This window comes from Macaca fascicularis, chromosome 3, assembly GCF_037993035.2.
Source record: "Macaca fascicularis isolate 582-1 chromosome 3, T2T-MFA8v1.1".
Classification (NCBI taxonomy): Eukaryota; Metazoa; Chordata; class Mammalia; order Primates; family Cercopithecidae; genus Macaca; species Macaca fascicularis.
The window spans coordinates 148,309,995-148,322,535 of record NC_088377.1 but is presented as its reverse complement, the minus strand read 5'-3'; the positions used below and the strand labels follow the sequence as shown (position 1 = coordinate 148,322,535).

At 40.1% G+C, this 12,541-nt stretch overlaps 1 long non-coding RNA gene across 1 annotated transcript; it reads right to left on the bottom strand.

Annotated features, from left to right (window-relative positions):
* Positions 1–4,220: 4,220 nt before the first annotated feature.
* On the bottom strand, positions 4,221–12,072 carry LOC123572240 (uncharacterized). Its single transcript, XR_006696623.2, has 3 exons — positions 11,893–12,072; positions 9,319–9,509; positions 4,221–7,058 (listed from the first exon to the last, which is right to left on the bottom strand). It is a non-coding gene; the product is annotated as an uncharacterized lncRNA (long non-coding RNA).
* Positions 12,073–12,541: the final 469 nt, after the last annotated feature.

Genomic DNA, 12,541 nt, shown 5'->3' with positions numbered 1-12,541 from the left:
AGTTTAAGCTCCATAATGAAATATAAGTGTAGAGTCACTTTACTCACAGTTCCACTGAAAATTATGTATGTACATATGTGTGAATTAGGTTGAAGAGGGCTATTTTTTTAAGTACCACAAATTTGTCTATATTTTTGCAGAGAATAGTAGGATATTCTTTATGGTTTGCTATTATGGTCATCATTACCTTTAATTTTTAACTATGTGTTTAATCACTAAAGGGATTGGGTTCATGGACTTAGGTCAAAAATTGAGAATTAAAGAATTAATGGTCATTTATGGTCATCATTACCTTTAATTTTTAACTGTGTGGTTAATCACTAAAGGGATTGGGTTCACGGGCTTAGGTCAAAAATTGAGAATTAAAGAATTAATCCTTTGGGGGATAAAAGGAAAAGAAAAGAACTAGTGACCACAGAATCTTTAAGTATGAAAACACAATTAGGATTTCTAACAGTGAACTAGAGATCCTGGAATAATTTCAAGTTTTCTTAATTTGAATGCTTATTTGCTATTCATACTTGATTCTCCCCACCCCGTAACCTCATTAAGAAACAGAGTGATGTGTGTATCAGAAAAAGAGAGAAAAAAATGTATTTTCATGATTTGAGGAGCCACTAGGAAGAGTGTCTTGATGAAAATACCTTTCAAAAGTCTGCCACATAATCCTGACATCCACCATTAGAGATTTATTACTTTTTAAGCACTAGTTCTTTGGGAGGCAGAGATACTCAGCTGCTGCCAGTTGAGAACACAGAAACAAGGCCACATAGGGTGAACTGCAAAGCACAGGCTTTCCAATCAAATGGAACTAGAGTTGAATTTGGCTGTGGCACTTACTAGCTGTGGGATCCTGGGCGAATTACTTTTCTTTGAGTCCCAATTTATTCATCTTTAAAATGGAGTTAATAATGGCTATCACATGAGAAATACAATTTAAGTGAGCACATGTTCTCTCTCCATATATATATATATATATGTATATGAGGAACTTAATACACTACCTGGTTTAAAATAGGTTCCCAGTACATTGCAATGATAATTATTAGCAGTGGTAGAAATATTTAATTCAAATTCAGATTTGCATAGCTTTAGGGATACATGAAGACATCCCAAGAGCTATGCAGACTCAGAATCAATTTCCAAATTCTCATTCTCTCTCTCTCTTTATATATATACACATATATATGTATGTGTGTATATATATATATTTGCTCAAAAGTGCACCTGAATCAAGCTGCTTCTCTTCATCTACCTTTTCTTTTATAGCTCCTTTTCTTCTGTGCTACAAAAAAGTGACACATTTTTCATCCAACTCAAATTATACTGTGATACTTTGATTGCCCTGGGTATACAAAGTTCTGGGACACCAAGCTGAGGAAAGTCAAACTACGGGTATTTGGGGGAGAGAGAGACTCTCAAAGGAAATACTCTCCGTCGAAGGAAATACTATGGGTATTTTCCTTTACTCAAACCAGTATAAACCAAAGGTGCAGGGCATATTACCTTTTCTGTCTTATGCTTATCTCTCTTAGGGGCAAAGCGTACCTTAAGCAGGTATGCTCACCCATGTCGGGGTGTTTGGACTTCAGGAGTATCATGGAACTTGGCAGGAGAAGTGATGGCATTTTCCTCCTGTCTTCACTACTGGCAAAAAAGGCATTGTTCCTGAGGAAAGAGACTCTTGAGAATAAAGCAGGCCGGGCACAGTGGCTCACGCCTGTAATCCCAGCACTTTGGGAGGCCACGGTGGGCAGATCACTTGAGGTCAGGAGTTCGAGATCAGCCTGGCCAACATGGCAAAACCCCATATCTACTAAAAATACAAAAATTAGCTGGGTGTGGTGTTAGGATCCCATAATCCCAGCTACTCAGGAGGCTGAAGCAGAAGAATAGCTTGAACCTGGGAGGTGGAGGTTGCAATGAGCTGAGATCGCACCACCGTACTTCAACCTGGGTGACAGAGTGAGACTCCATCTCAAAAAAAAAAAAAAAAAAAAAAAAAAAAAAAAAAAAAAAAAAAGAAAAAAAAAGAAAGTGAGAGAGAGAATAAAACAAAGAGAACATCTCTTAGAAATATTGAAGATGGCAGTAAGTTGTTCATCCAGGTGGCAAACTCATGGGAGGTCTCTGTCTATCTTGAAATATTTAAGATTTGTAAGAAGTGTACTGGGAAATGCCAGTGAGCTATGAACCACACTTTCTCTGCAATTTCACCATCTCAGTAATGAGAGCAAACTCAGTGAATACTCTGATTTATCTGCATTTTACTCTGAGTCTCAGTAGTGTAATTTGCATAACTTCAAGGTGAAAAGACCTACAATTTCATCCAACATATCAAGGCTACATTTTCTAATAAAAGAAACACATATTAGAAGTAAGTTAGTATTTTGTATTTTCTTAAATATTTACTCAGATTTCTAGAAGAAACACTTTCATTAATTTTTGCTAAAAGTTAGCAAAATATGAAATCTATACTCATTTTTGATGAAGGTACAAGTCTCCTGCTCACTGTCACTCATGAACAACTTTCCTGTTCATATATTTATTCCTGCCATGTAGTTATTAGGTATATAAGTCAGCTTGTATTGCCATAACAAAATACCATGCACCAGGTGGCTTAAACAATAGAAATTTATTTTCTCATAACTCTGGAGGCTAGAAAACCAAGATTAGGGTGTCAGCATGGTCAAGTTCTGGTGTGGGCTCTCTTCCTGGCTGGCAGATGGCTGCCTTCTCATTATATCCTCACATGGGGGGCAGAAGGAGAGAGAGAGAGAGTGAGAGTGAGAGCGAGAGAGAGCGCATGAATGAGAGCGTCTGGCATCTCATCTTCTTTAAAGGGCACCAGTCCTATTGAAGTAGGACCCCAGCCTGTGACCTCACTTAAACTTTATCACCTCTTCATAGGCACTATTTCCAAATATAGTCACATTGAGGTTAAGCCTTCAAAATATCAGTTTTGGGGGAATGAAATTCAGTCTGCAGAATTAGCATTAAGTAATTTAACAGAAATATGTTGCAGATTATACTCTAATGTGCTTAATAATCCTTAATGTGCTTTCCATAATCTTGTACTATACTTATTGGTGACTAAGTTCTTTCTCTTGCTGTCAACTTACATAAAGTATTTAAACTATACTGTCAAAAGCATAAATCTATTGGTTCAAAAACAAAACAATTTTCCAAAATGTAAATCTAATATGCAATGACTTGAACTTTAGAAAACTGGTTTGATTTAATTAGGATTAATTTCTCCCTTTCAGATGTTAATATACTGATTTCAGTTCTGCTAAGTGTATTGTCTTCAGTCATATTTGGGAAGAAATTAATATATACATGAATATCCCCAAGTGTCTGTCCTTCTGTCATTTCTTTACTCTGCATTTTGAGACATCCTTAAAAAATGAAATTTGGCATTATATATAGGTCTCTGTCCACAGTCAAGGAGAAAAGTCCCCAAATGCACAATTTACAATTTTTCTGTTTTTGTTTCTAACTCCACTTTCATCTATTTTAGCTCCATAAGTCTTGGCCAAGCTTTTTTGGGTCATACTTCCTAGAAACTTAGAAAGTGAACTCTAATAATTAGGTAACACATTTCTTCTTCTTCTTCTTCTTTTTTTTTTTTTTTTTTTGTAAATTAGGTAGTTTCCAATTCTTTGCTTTCAATAAAATTAAAGGAGGACCTAACCAAGTTGTCAACAGATAGGTCAATAGTTTTTCGTAATAGATCACTATGTACTTTTTGACTTATAATCAAGAAGGCGTTCAAATAACAGAGTAACATTTTCATCAGAAAATGCCTAACATTCTCGTTACTTATTTAATTGAACAAGTTTTCTCAGGGCTTATGTCTAAAAAAATAAAAAATAAGAGTAGAATTGATGCTGACTTCTGTCTCATTTTAACAGTGAGGAACAGCCACAGATACATGAACTAATTTTAAAAGATCCATTCATTTAGTTTAATTTTCCAATAACACTTAACTTGCTATGTTTTATAATTATTTATCAAAATATGCTATATGCTATATATTTATGTTGCTTTAGTCAGTTGTATACTAAAAATCATTGTAAAAATAATTCAATCCAGAAAACTTCAAAATTTTGAAAAGGAATAATACAAATTTTTCAGTTGTTAAAAAAGAGGTTGTTGGTGAATTTTTAAGACTGAGGGTGGGAGACTAAGTGTCAAATTCCTATAGCATTTAGAGTTCATTGGATACAAAGTGTGATATATTTTATTTAAAAAGAAATATTTACAATATACTAAAAAGTACACATTTTGAAGTTATTCAAATTTATGACGAAAAATCTTAGGTGTCTACTTGAAAATGTGCAAGGTGTTCAAAGTTCCTTTAGGAAGTATGAGAGAAATTAGTTTGAAGACCTTGTTTAGCTGATCAAATCTTTACAGTTTTAACAGCTGATGGTGACAGACTTCATGGAGAAAAGTAGATAAAAAGAAGGATATACGTGGGTATGTTGTTGATATGGGTTCTTGTGACAGAAAAGTAGACTCGGTGAAAAATATAACAAAATAACACATAATTCCCAAGCTCTTAAATTTTTTTGGCCAGCACCTTTGAGACATAGCATATCCATTGTTTATGAACGTTGCAAAGCAGATTTGTGAAGTTGCTTTTTCTTTTGGATGGGCTTACTTATGTTGGAGACCAATAATCCACTGTTATAGCCATATTACCATGTGCCTAGCACTGTGCTAATTATTAGAGATACAGAGATGAACAAGGAGAGAAGATCCCTCAAGGGATCGACAGGATAGCAGGAAAAGGGAAGTTAAACTAGTCTAAGTTGGAAGTCAATGATGATGTGCTGTAAGTATTTTTCATTTGTATCCCATATTTGACTGTGCAAAAACTTGAGATTGGGTAAAGATCTCCCTCATCATCCAATCTGTTGAGGAATGGAACAGGATGGAACAAAATGGTGGAAGGAAAGTGAATTTGCTCTTTCTTTTTGAGCTGGGACATCTATCTTTTCCTGCTCTCTGACAATGGTGCTCTTAGTTCTTGGGCCTTTGTACTGGGACTGAATTGTACCACCAGCTTTCCTAGGTCTCCAACTCACAGACGGCAGATTGAGGGACTTCTCAGCCTCCATAGTCATGGGAGCCAGTTCCATATTTCTCTCTCTCTATCTGTACCTCCTGTTGGTTCTGTTTCTCTGGAGAACAGAACCCTGACTAATACAAATGGTTTATGGTACAAGGTTTTCCGAATCCTTTGGGTTTGGATCTTGAAGTTAATTCTCTGAAATTTAAAAGAAAAAAAAAAAAAAAAAGAGAATCTGTTTTTTCTTCTCTCAAACTCTTGCCACTTACAATAGAGAGCCATACCCCCAATACCACCCTGAATGCGCCCAATTTCATCTGATCTAGGAAGCTACGCCCAACTAGGGTTAGGCCTAGTTAGTATTTAGATGGGAGAAAGCCAGGCCCCTGTAGACCATGGTTTCTGGTGTGCATTTACCAAGCTCTCTCTGTAGTTCATGATCAATGACTTTTGTTCTGCCTGGATGGTCCTACCCTGGTATACCCAGAAAGTGTCTGCTGACTGCTGAATGGTGGGTTAAAAGAAAGGGTAACAGGAATTAGAAAGCACATGGTTTAATAATTTTTTAAAATTCCCTACTTGAATTGGGAAGTGATGCATGTTTCTGGAATTTTCATCAAGAGATCATGGTGTTTCTAGGAAGCTGGCTAACTATGCCTATATATATAAAACAACAAAAAACGCAAGAACCGAAGAACTACAACCTACTCAATTACATTGCAACTTGCCAGGAATTAAGTAATGGTGTTCTCGGAATTGGAGAGTATGATGTAATCAGTGTTTATCTGACTCTGTGCTGAAGAGCCTGGGCTTAGCTTCCTGAGGACCAGCAGGCTACCTAGCTGGTAATGTCTGTAGAATGGAGAGCAGCTCATCCAAGAGCCCAGCTTTTGAGGGCATAGAGTTGATGAATTTCATGGGAAAGGCAGGACCCTTCACTCCAACTTCTAGCTCTTTGATAGCAATTCTCAAACTAGTGTGAATACAAGTCATTTAGGAAGATTGTTTAATAATATAGATTCCAGGAACCCCCATACAGATCATCTGATTCATAGGTCTGGGTTGGGGCCTAGGAATTCACATTTTTACAGACTTCTTCTGGACCATGTTTTGAGACCTTTAGACTCCCATTTGGAGAGCCTAGGATAAAATTTTAATAATTGTCGAAAATACCACCCTTAGATCCAGACCAGAGGGGCTCCTGCCCTGGGGTCTGTAGTTTAGAGGGCCCTGCTCTGGCCCTCCCCTGGTCATGTTGGTCCCCATGGGATGAGGTGTCTGGGGGCCCTAGGGGATATGCCAACCTTGAGACTGTGAGCAGACTTCCATACTGTGATCTGGGGAGAGAGAGAGAGAGAGGTTGATTTTGAAGAATTGGCGCCTGTAATAATAGAGGCTGAGAAATCCCACAATCTGCTATGTGCAAGCTGGAGCCGAGGAAAGCCAATGGTATAGTTCAGTCCAAGTCAAAATGCCTGAGAACCAGGGAAGCCAATGGTGTGAATCTCAGTCGAGGGCCAGAGAAGATGTGATGAAATGTCTCTGCTCAAGCAGGCAGGCAGCAAGCAAGTAAGGGCGAATTCCTCCTTCCTTTGCCTTTTGTTCTCTTCACGTCCTCAGGAGAGTAGATGGTGCCCACCCACACTGGGGCAGACACCGACTTTGCCAATCCACAGATTCAAATTCTAATCTCCTCTGGAAACACCCTCACAGACATCCCCAGAAATCAGGTTTAATCCGAGCACCTGCATCCAGTCAAGTTGCCACATAAAATTCACAATCACAGGCGCTGAGCTGGCTCATGACTGTGCATGGGCTTCTTCCCTGGTGTGACCTCTAGAGGGCATACCCTGCTGGGCGTGTCATTATGTCTGAGCAGTGGCCAAGGGGCAGCTGTTTGTGGGGGTGTGGATGGAGTTGAGTGTGTGAGCTGCAGTGTGCACTCGTGGCCCCAGGAAGCCCCTCATTCATGGAGGGCTGGCTGTGGGAAAAGAGGGAGCGTGGGCTCTGGGCCAGAAGTTGGCGCTCCCTGTGCCACCGCATTACTACCTTGGGTTTCTGGGTTGTTTGGAGGGTATATTTATCAGATAGGAGAATAGGATCTTTTATTCAGCAGTTTGTTAGCTTTGATTTATAACTTCTAAATAACTAGACATATGGTTTAGGACCTTAGTCTGTACTCTTGCTTTGGGCCTCACAAATGTTAGAGGCAGACCAGATCAACATTTCCAGACTAGTAACATCTTAGACATGATTTCTTCTAAATAAGAATTGTCCTTCAAGCCAGGCCCCAGGGAGGGACAAATGGACAAAAGGTAAAGGAAATATGACCTCCAGGCTGGCAGGGCCAAGGGAGGGAAAACCCAGCTTGCGTGGCAAGGTAACGAATCTTGGCGTGTCCTTTCCAAGCCCTGTCTGCATCTTAGGTAAGGAGTGAGAGAATGGGAGTGGGGCATAATTCTGTTTTGCAGAACTGACAGATTTAAGCTATCTTGGGGGACCCAAAATCTGGGTTTTTCTAATTTCATTCTCTCCAGGATTCTAGCCTCCCCAGCATGAGTCAAGTTGTCCTAATTTTTCCCAGAATGAGATAATAGTCTGAAAATGTGAACAATTTTCTGGCTAACTTTAACATATTTTCTAAAACAATTGCACATAAAAAAGACTTGTTCAATTATTTTATAAGGGGATTAACACAGGAAACTTTTATATATTTCACACACATTGGAATGTGTAAAAGACATTGTTACATGACAGTCACTACTTGATACCATATTCCACATACTTTAATGAAAATATTCCTTAAAATACCCAATTGCTTTTCTCCCATTAGATCTGCTATGTAAAGTTGTCCAAGTTGTTGACTGTGTGAGAATACTTAGCCCAAGAAATGAATGGGATCTAAAGTCCAGCCTACTGTCTCCTTGTCAAGCTGAGTGCCCTGACATGGCCTGCATCCACCAGGAGGAAGGATGCTTTTTTCTAATCACAAAAGTCACAGTCTGCTTGTCAAACCACATACCTTGCTCATGAGAGGGGCATGTTTGCTGAGGTTACCCTCAAAATAACAGAGTTGAGGATGCTAAAATGATGCCATATGTTGAGGGATAGTGAAAGCCTTCTAGGGAGATGGACATCTGGGAATTTGATTTCTTGCCCTCTCCCCCTCTGCACCCTCTCTCCCTCTCTCCCTTCCACTGCAGTGAGGAGAAAGAATGCCTTTCTGGGAAAAAAATTACTGGCAAAAAACAAACCAAAACAAAACAAAACGCCAAGAAACCCCACAATAACACAGCTGCTGTGATTTCTGTGGGTCGTAGAGAAAAGAGGAGCTCACTGCTGCTTCAACCTGTGTAATAGCCAGGTCCTGGGACAGAATTAGCTAGAGTTAGAAAAAAAAGTCAACATGGTGAGTACAGCTGGAGATGGAACATTCATTGCCACCCATCTACTAGCCTGGAATCAGGGAAGTAATTAGTCCAATGTGGATCAGCGTTGGTCATGGACTAGAGGAAGACATCTCCTACCCTTGCCCAATCCTGAAGCCCCTTTTGGGCCCTGCTGGAACTCACAGTCCATTATTAGCAAAACCCAATAGTGTCAGCCTTGGCTCTGAGTCTTCCAGCACCATCTCACTCTGATGAAAACCTGGCTCTACCCTGGGAATGCTGCCTTCTGATTCTGCTGGTATTCTCCTTGTCCCGTGGTGGCTGTGGTTTTCTCCCTCCAGTTGTGCCATGGGGCCTGGAGGCGGGGTGTGTTTCTTTTTCACTCCTCATTGCCACTTCTGCATCATTATCTCTTTCTCCTCCCTAAAAGTGTCCTGCATTGAATCTCAGGTCATCAGGTTATGTCACCTGACTTCTTATTTTGTGACATCTGTCATCCTGAGGTCATTCCCTCTGGTTCCTCAGTGTTCCTGCCTCACCATTGCACTCCTCTTCCTGTCTTAACTCTGAGCAAGTTCAACTTACACATGGATTGTCCCTCCATTATCCTGGTCTCTCAGTTCCCTACTGACCTCTCCTCTCACAATCTGGTCTTCCCCTTTCATCACCGTCATTGCAGACCCTGTCATTTCCCACAGCTGCAAGGCCTCCACAGCTGCAAGGCATGCCGCCCACTCTAGAATTCCTGCTTCCTCTCTTTATAGCATGCTCCCTCAATCACCCTGTGTGCTAGGGCTGTCAAAGCAAAGTGCCACAAATTAGGTGTCTTAAAGAATAGAAATGTATTCTCACACAGTTCTGGAGGTTGGAAGTCTGAGATCAAGGTGTTGATGGAGTTGGTACCATGTAGGGGGATGCCCCAGGCTGCTGTCCTGGCCTCTGGTGAATTGCTGGCAATCCTTGGCTTGTAGACTCATCACTCCAACTTCTGCCTTCGTGTTCACATGGTGTTCTCCTTGTGTGCCTGTCTGTACCCAAATTTCCTATTTTTATAAGGACACCAGTCATACTGCATTAGAACACCCCCCCATCTTAACTAATTAGGATATATGTGCAATGACCCTATTTCCAAGTAAGGTAACATTCTGAGGTACCAGAGGTTAGGACTTCAACATTTAAATTTTTTGGGGGGGCATATAATTTAACCCCTAACATTCTCCATCTCCAGCAATCCTTCCACTCCCCTCTTAAATTCATGAACATAAACCCTTAATGCTGCTTGGCAAACATACTCCCTGATATGGTTTGGCTGTGTCCCTACCCAAATCTCATCTTGAATTGTAGCTGCCATAATCCCCAAGTGTTGTGGGAGGGACCTGGTGGGAGGTAATTGAATCAAGGGGACAGGTTTTTCCTGTGCTGTTCTTGTGATAGTGAATAAGTCTTACAAGATCTGATGGTTTTACAAAGGGCAGTTCCCCTGCACACCCTCTCTTGCCTCCTGCCATGTAAGATGTGCATTTGTTCCTTCTTTGCCTTCTGCCATGATTGTGAGGCTTCCCCAGCCATGTGGAACTGTGAGTCCATTAAGCCTCTTTTTCTTTATAAATTACCCAGTCTCAGGTATTTCTTCATAGCAGTATGAGGATGGACTAATACACTCCCTCCTCTATGTCATCAGTTTTTCCCCTCTTGGCCTCATCATTACTATGACCATATAAAGATGCTCTTATTTCTCTCACATTAGTTATATTAAAAATTTTCTTGACCCCACATCCACCTGTAGCTCTCCGTCTGGCTCTACTATCTCTGCTGCTCTTCACTGCATGATTCTTCTGCAAGTATAGGTTGTCTATACTTACTGCCTTCAATTCTTCTCCTCCTATTCCCTTCAGTCCCTTCCAATCAAGCTTGTGCCCCCACTACTCCTCTGAAAGTTCTTATGTCAAGGTTAACACAGTTTGTAGTATTAGTGAATTTCTTCTTTTTTTTGTCATGGTTATCCTCGATGAAAAATTGAACTTACTCCCATTTATTGCATGTGTTAAGTGATGAGGTTTGCCCAAAGCTCAGGAAAACAAGGAGAAGGTGAAATAATGAACAATATATAGATTGGCAGGAAAAATACAGAATGAAAAAATTGTTTAGAAGAAGGTAATCCTTTTATAGCATTGGCCGCTCTATAGAGATTCGATTTTTAGCATTTACATTTACACATTTTAACCAATTACTTTGACCACTTGGAGCACATGGATGCATTTACACTGACCACTCTGTGTCCTTCCACGTTCTCCCTGTATGGCTTTCCTTTCCTGATCTCTGACAATTTGGAATCCCAAGCCCTTTCTGGGATTATTACCTAGCTCCCAGGTCAAGCCTCTCTAGGGATCCAGCGTGGAGGAGGGAGGAAGAGGAGGGGGTGGTGGTAAAAGGGGGCAGGAACAGGAGGATTTAGTGGAACAAAGGGATGAGAGAAAATAGGAAAGAAGAAAAAGCAGCAGACCCAGGCAACATGTGATGTGGCCATAAAAACTGTTTTCTGTACTGTCTGCTGCAATTAAATTTTAAAAACATGCTTACCCTTTCTTTTTTTTTTTAAATGAGCAAACTCCTTCAAAGGGGGTGGATTGTATAGTTTCTGGCATGCTGCAGGGGAGAAAAAGTCCATCTCAATACTTTATAAGCACACTTTGAATTCAGAACTTTACAATTCTTCAGAAACAACTAATGAAAAAAAGAGTGCTGTTGGGATGACTGTGAGTCACTTCCCCACCCTCTGATTCACTAAGTCACAAATGCTGGACATGTAAAAGAAGGACTTTTGATTTTGAGGATTCATGAGCTGATTCAATACTGTCTTTATGTTTTGACACTATCTATTCAAGTTCAAGCTTTGAGGTGTTTTGGCACCATAAAGCAGCATCAAGGTAAGGGATCAAAGGATGAGAAAAGCCAGCATGAGTGAAGGTTTGTTAGCTAGAAGCATCCAATTCTTGCATAATAATCAGAAGGCAAGGTTAGGCAGCTACTGATAGCATGGATGCTGAAGAAAGCAGAAGTACTTTCAAATCCAGATAGCTCCAATTGCTTGCTCTCCTATGACTACTCTTAACTGAAATATTTATAGTGGCTCAAGAATGATAGCAGAATAAATATCCTTGGGCTCTCCACTGGTCTAAATCCCTCCACAAAAAACCTTGTCACTGGTATTTGTTAAAATTCATCCAAAGAAACACTGATAAATACTATATGTTTAGAAAACATCATATAAAATATACAAATAAATAAGCTATACAGTAATTGGTCCCTTAGGTTATTTTAAGGAGGTAAAATTTTCTAACATCTGAATTTCTTCCTGTCAGAGGTGTTTGAACCAGAGCAATTCCATCTTGAATAGGAGGTGGGTAAAAGAAGACTGAGACCTACTGAGCTGCATTCCCAGGAGGTTAAGGCATTCCTAGACATAGGATGAGATAGGTCCTTGGCACAAGCCACAGGTCACAAAGACTTTGCTGATAAAACAGCATGCGTAAAGAAGCTGTCCAAAACCCACCAAAACAGAGATGGCAATGAAAGTGACCTCTGGTCATCTCACTGCTCATTATATGCTAATTATATAATGCATTAACATGTTAAAGACATTCCCACCAGTGCCGTACAGTTTACAAATGCCATAGCAACATCAGGAAGTTACCCTATATGATCTAAAAAGTCAGTGGGGGCAGAGGCGGGAACTTTCAGTTCTGAGAATTGCCCACCCCTTTCCTGGAAACTCATGAATAGTTAACCCCTTGTTTAGCATATAATCAAGAAGTAACAAAAAGTATCATCGGTCGAGCAGCCCATACCACTGTTCTGCCTATAGAGTAGCCATTCTTTATTCCTTTACTTTTCTGATGAACTTGCTTTCACTTTACTGTATGTACTTGCCCTGAATTCTTTCTTGCGTGAGGTCCAAGAACCCTCTCTTGGGTTCTGAATTGAGACCCCTTTCTATAACAAAAACATTTAACTTTATTACTAGGTCATGACATTCTGGAAAGTTTCTTTGGAACGATGCCCTAGTTTGAGCTCC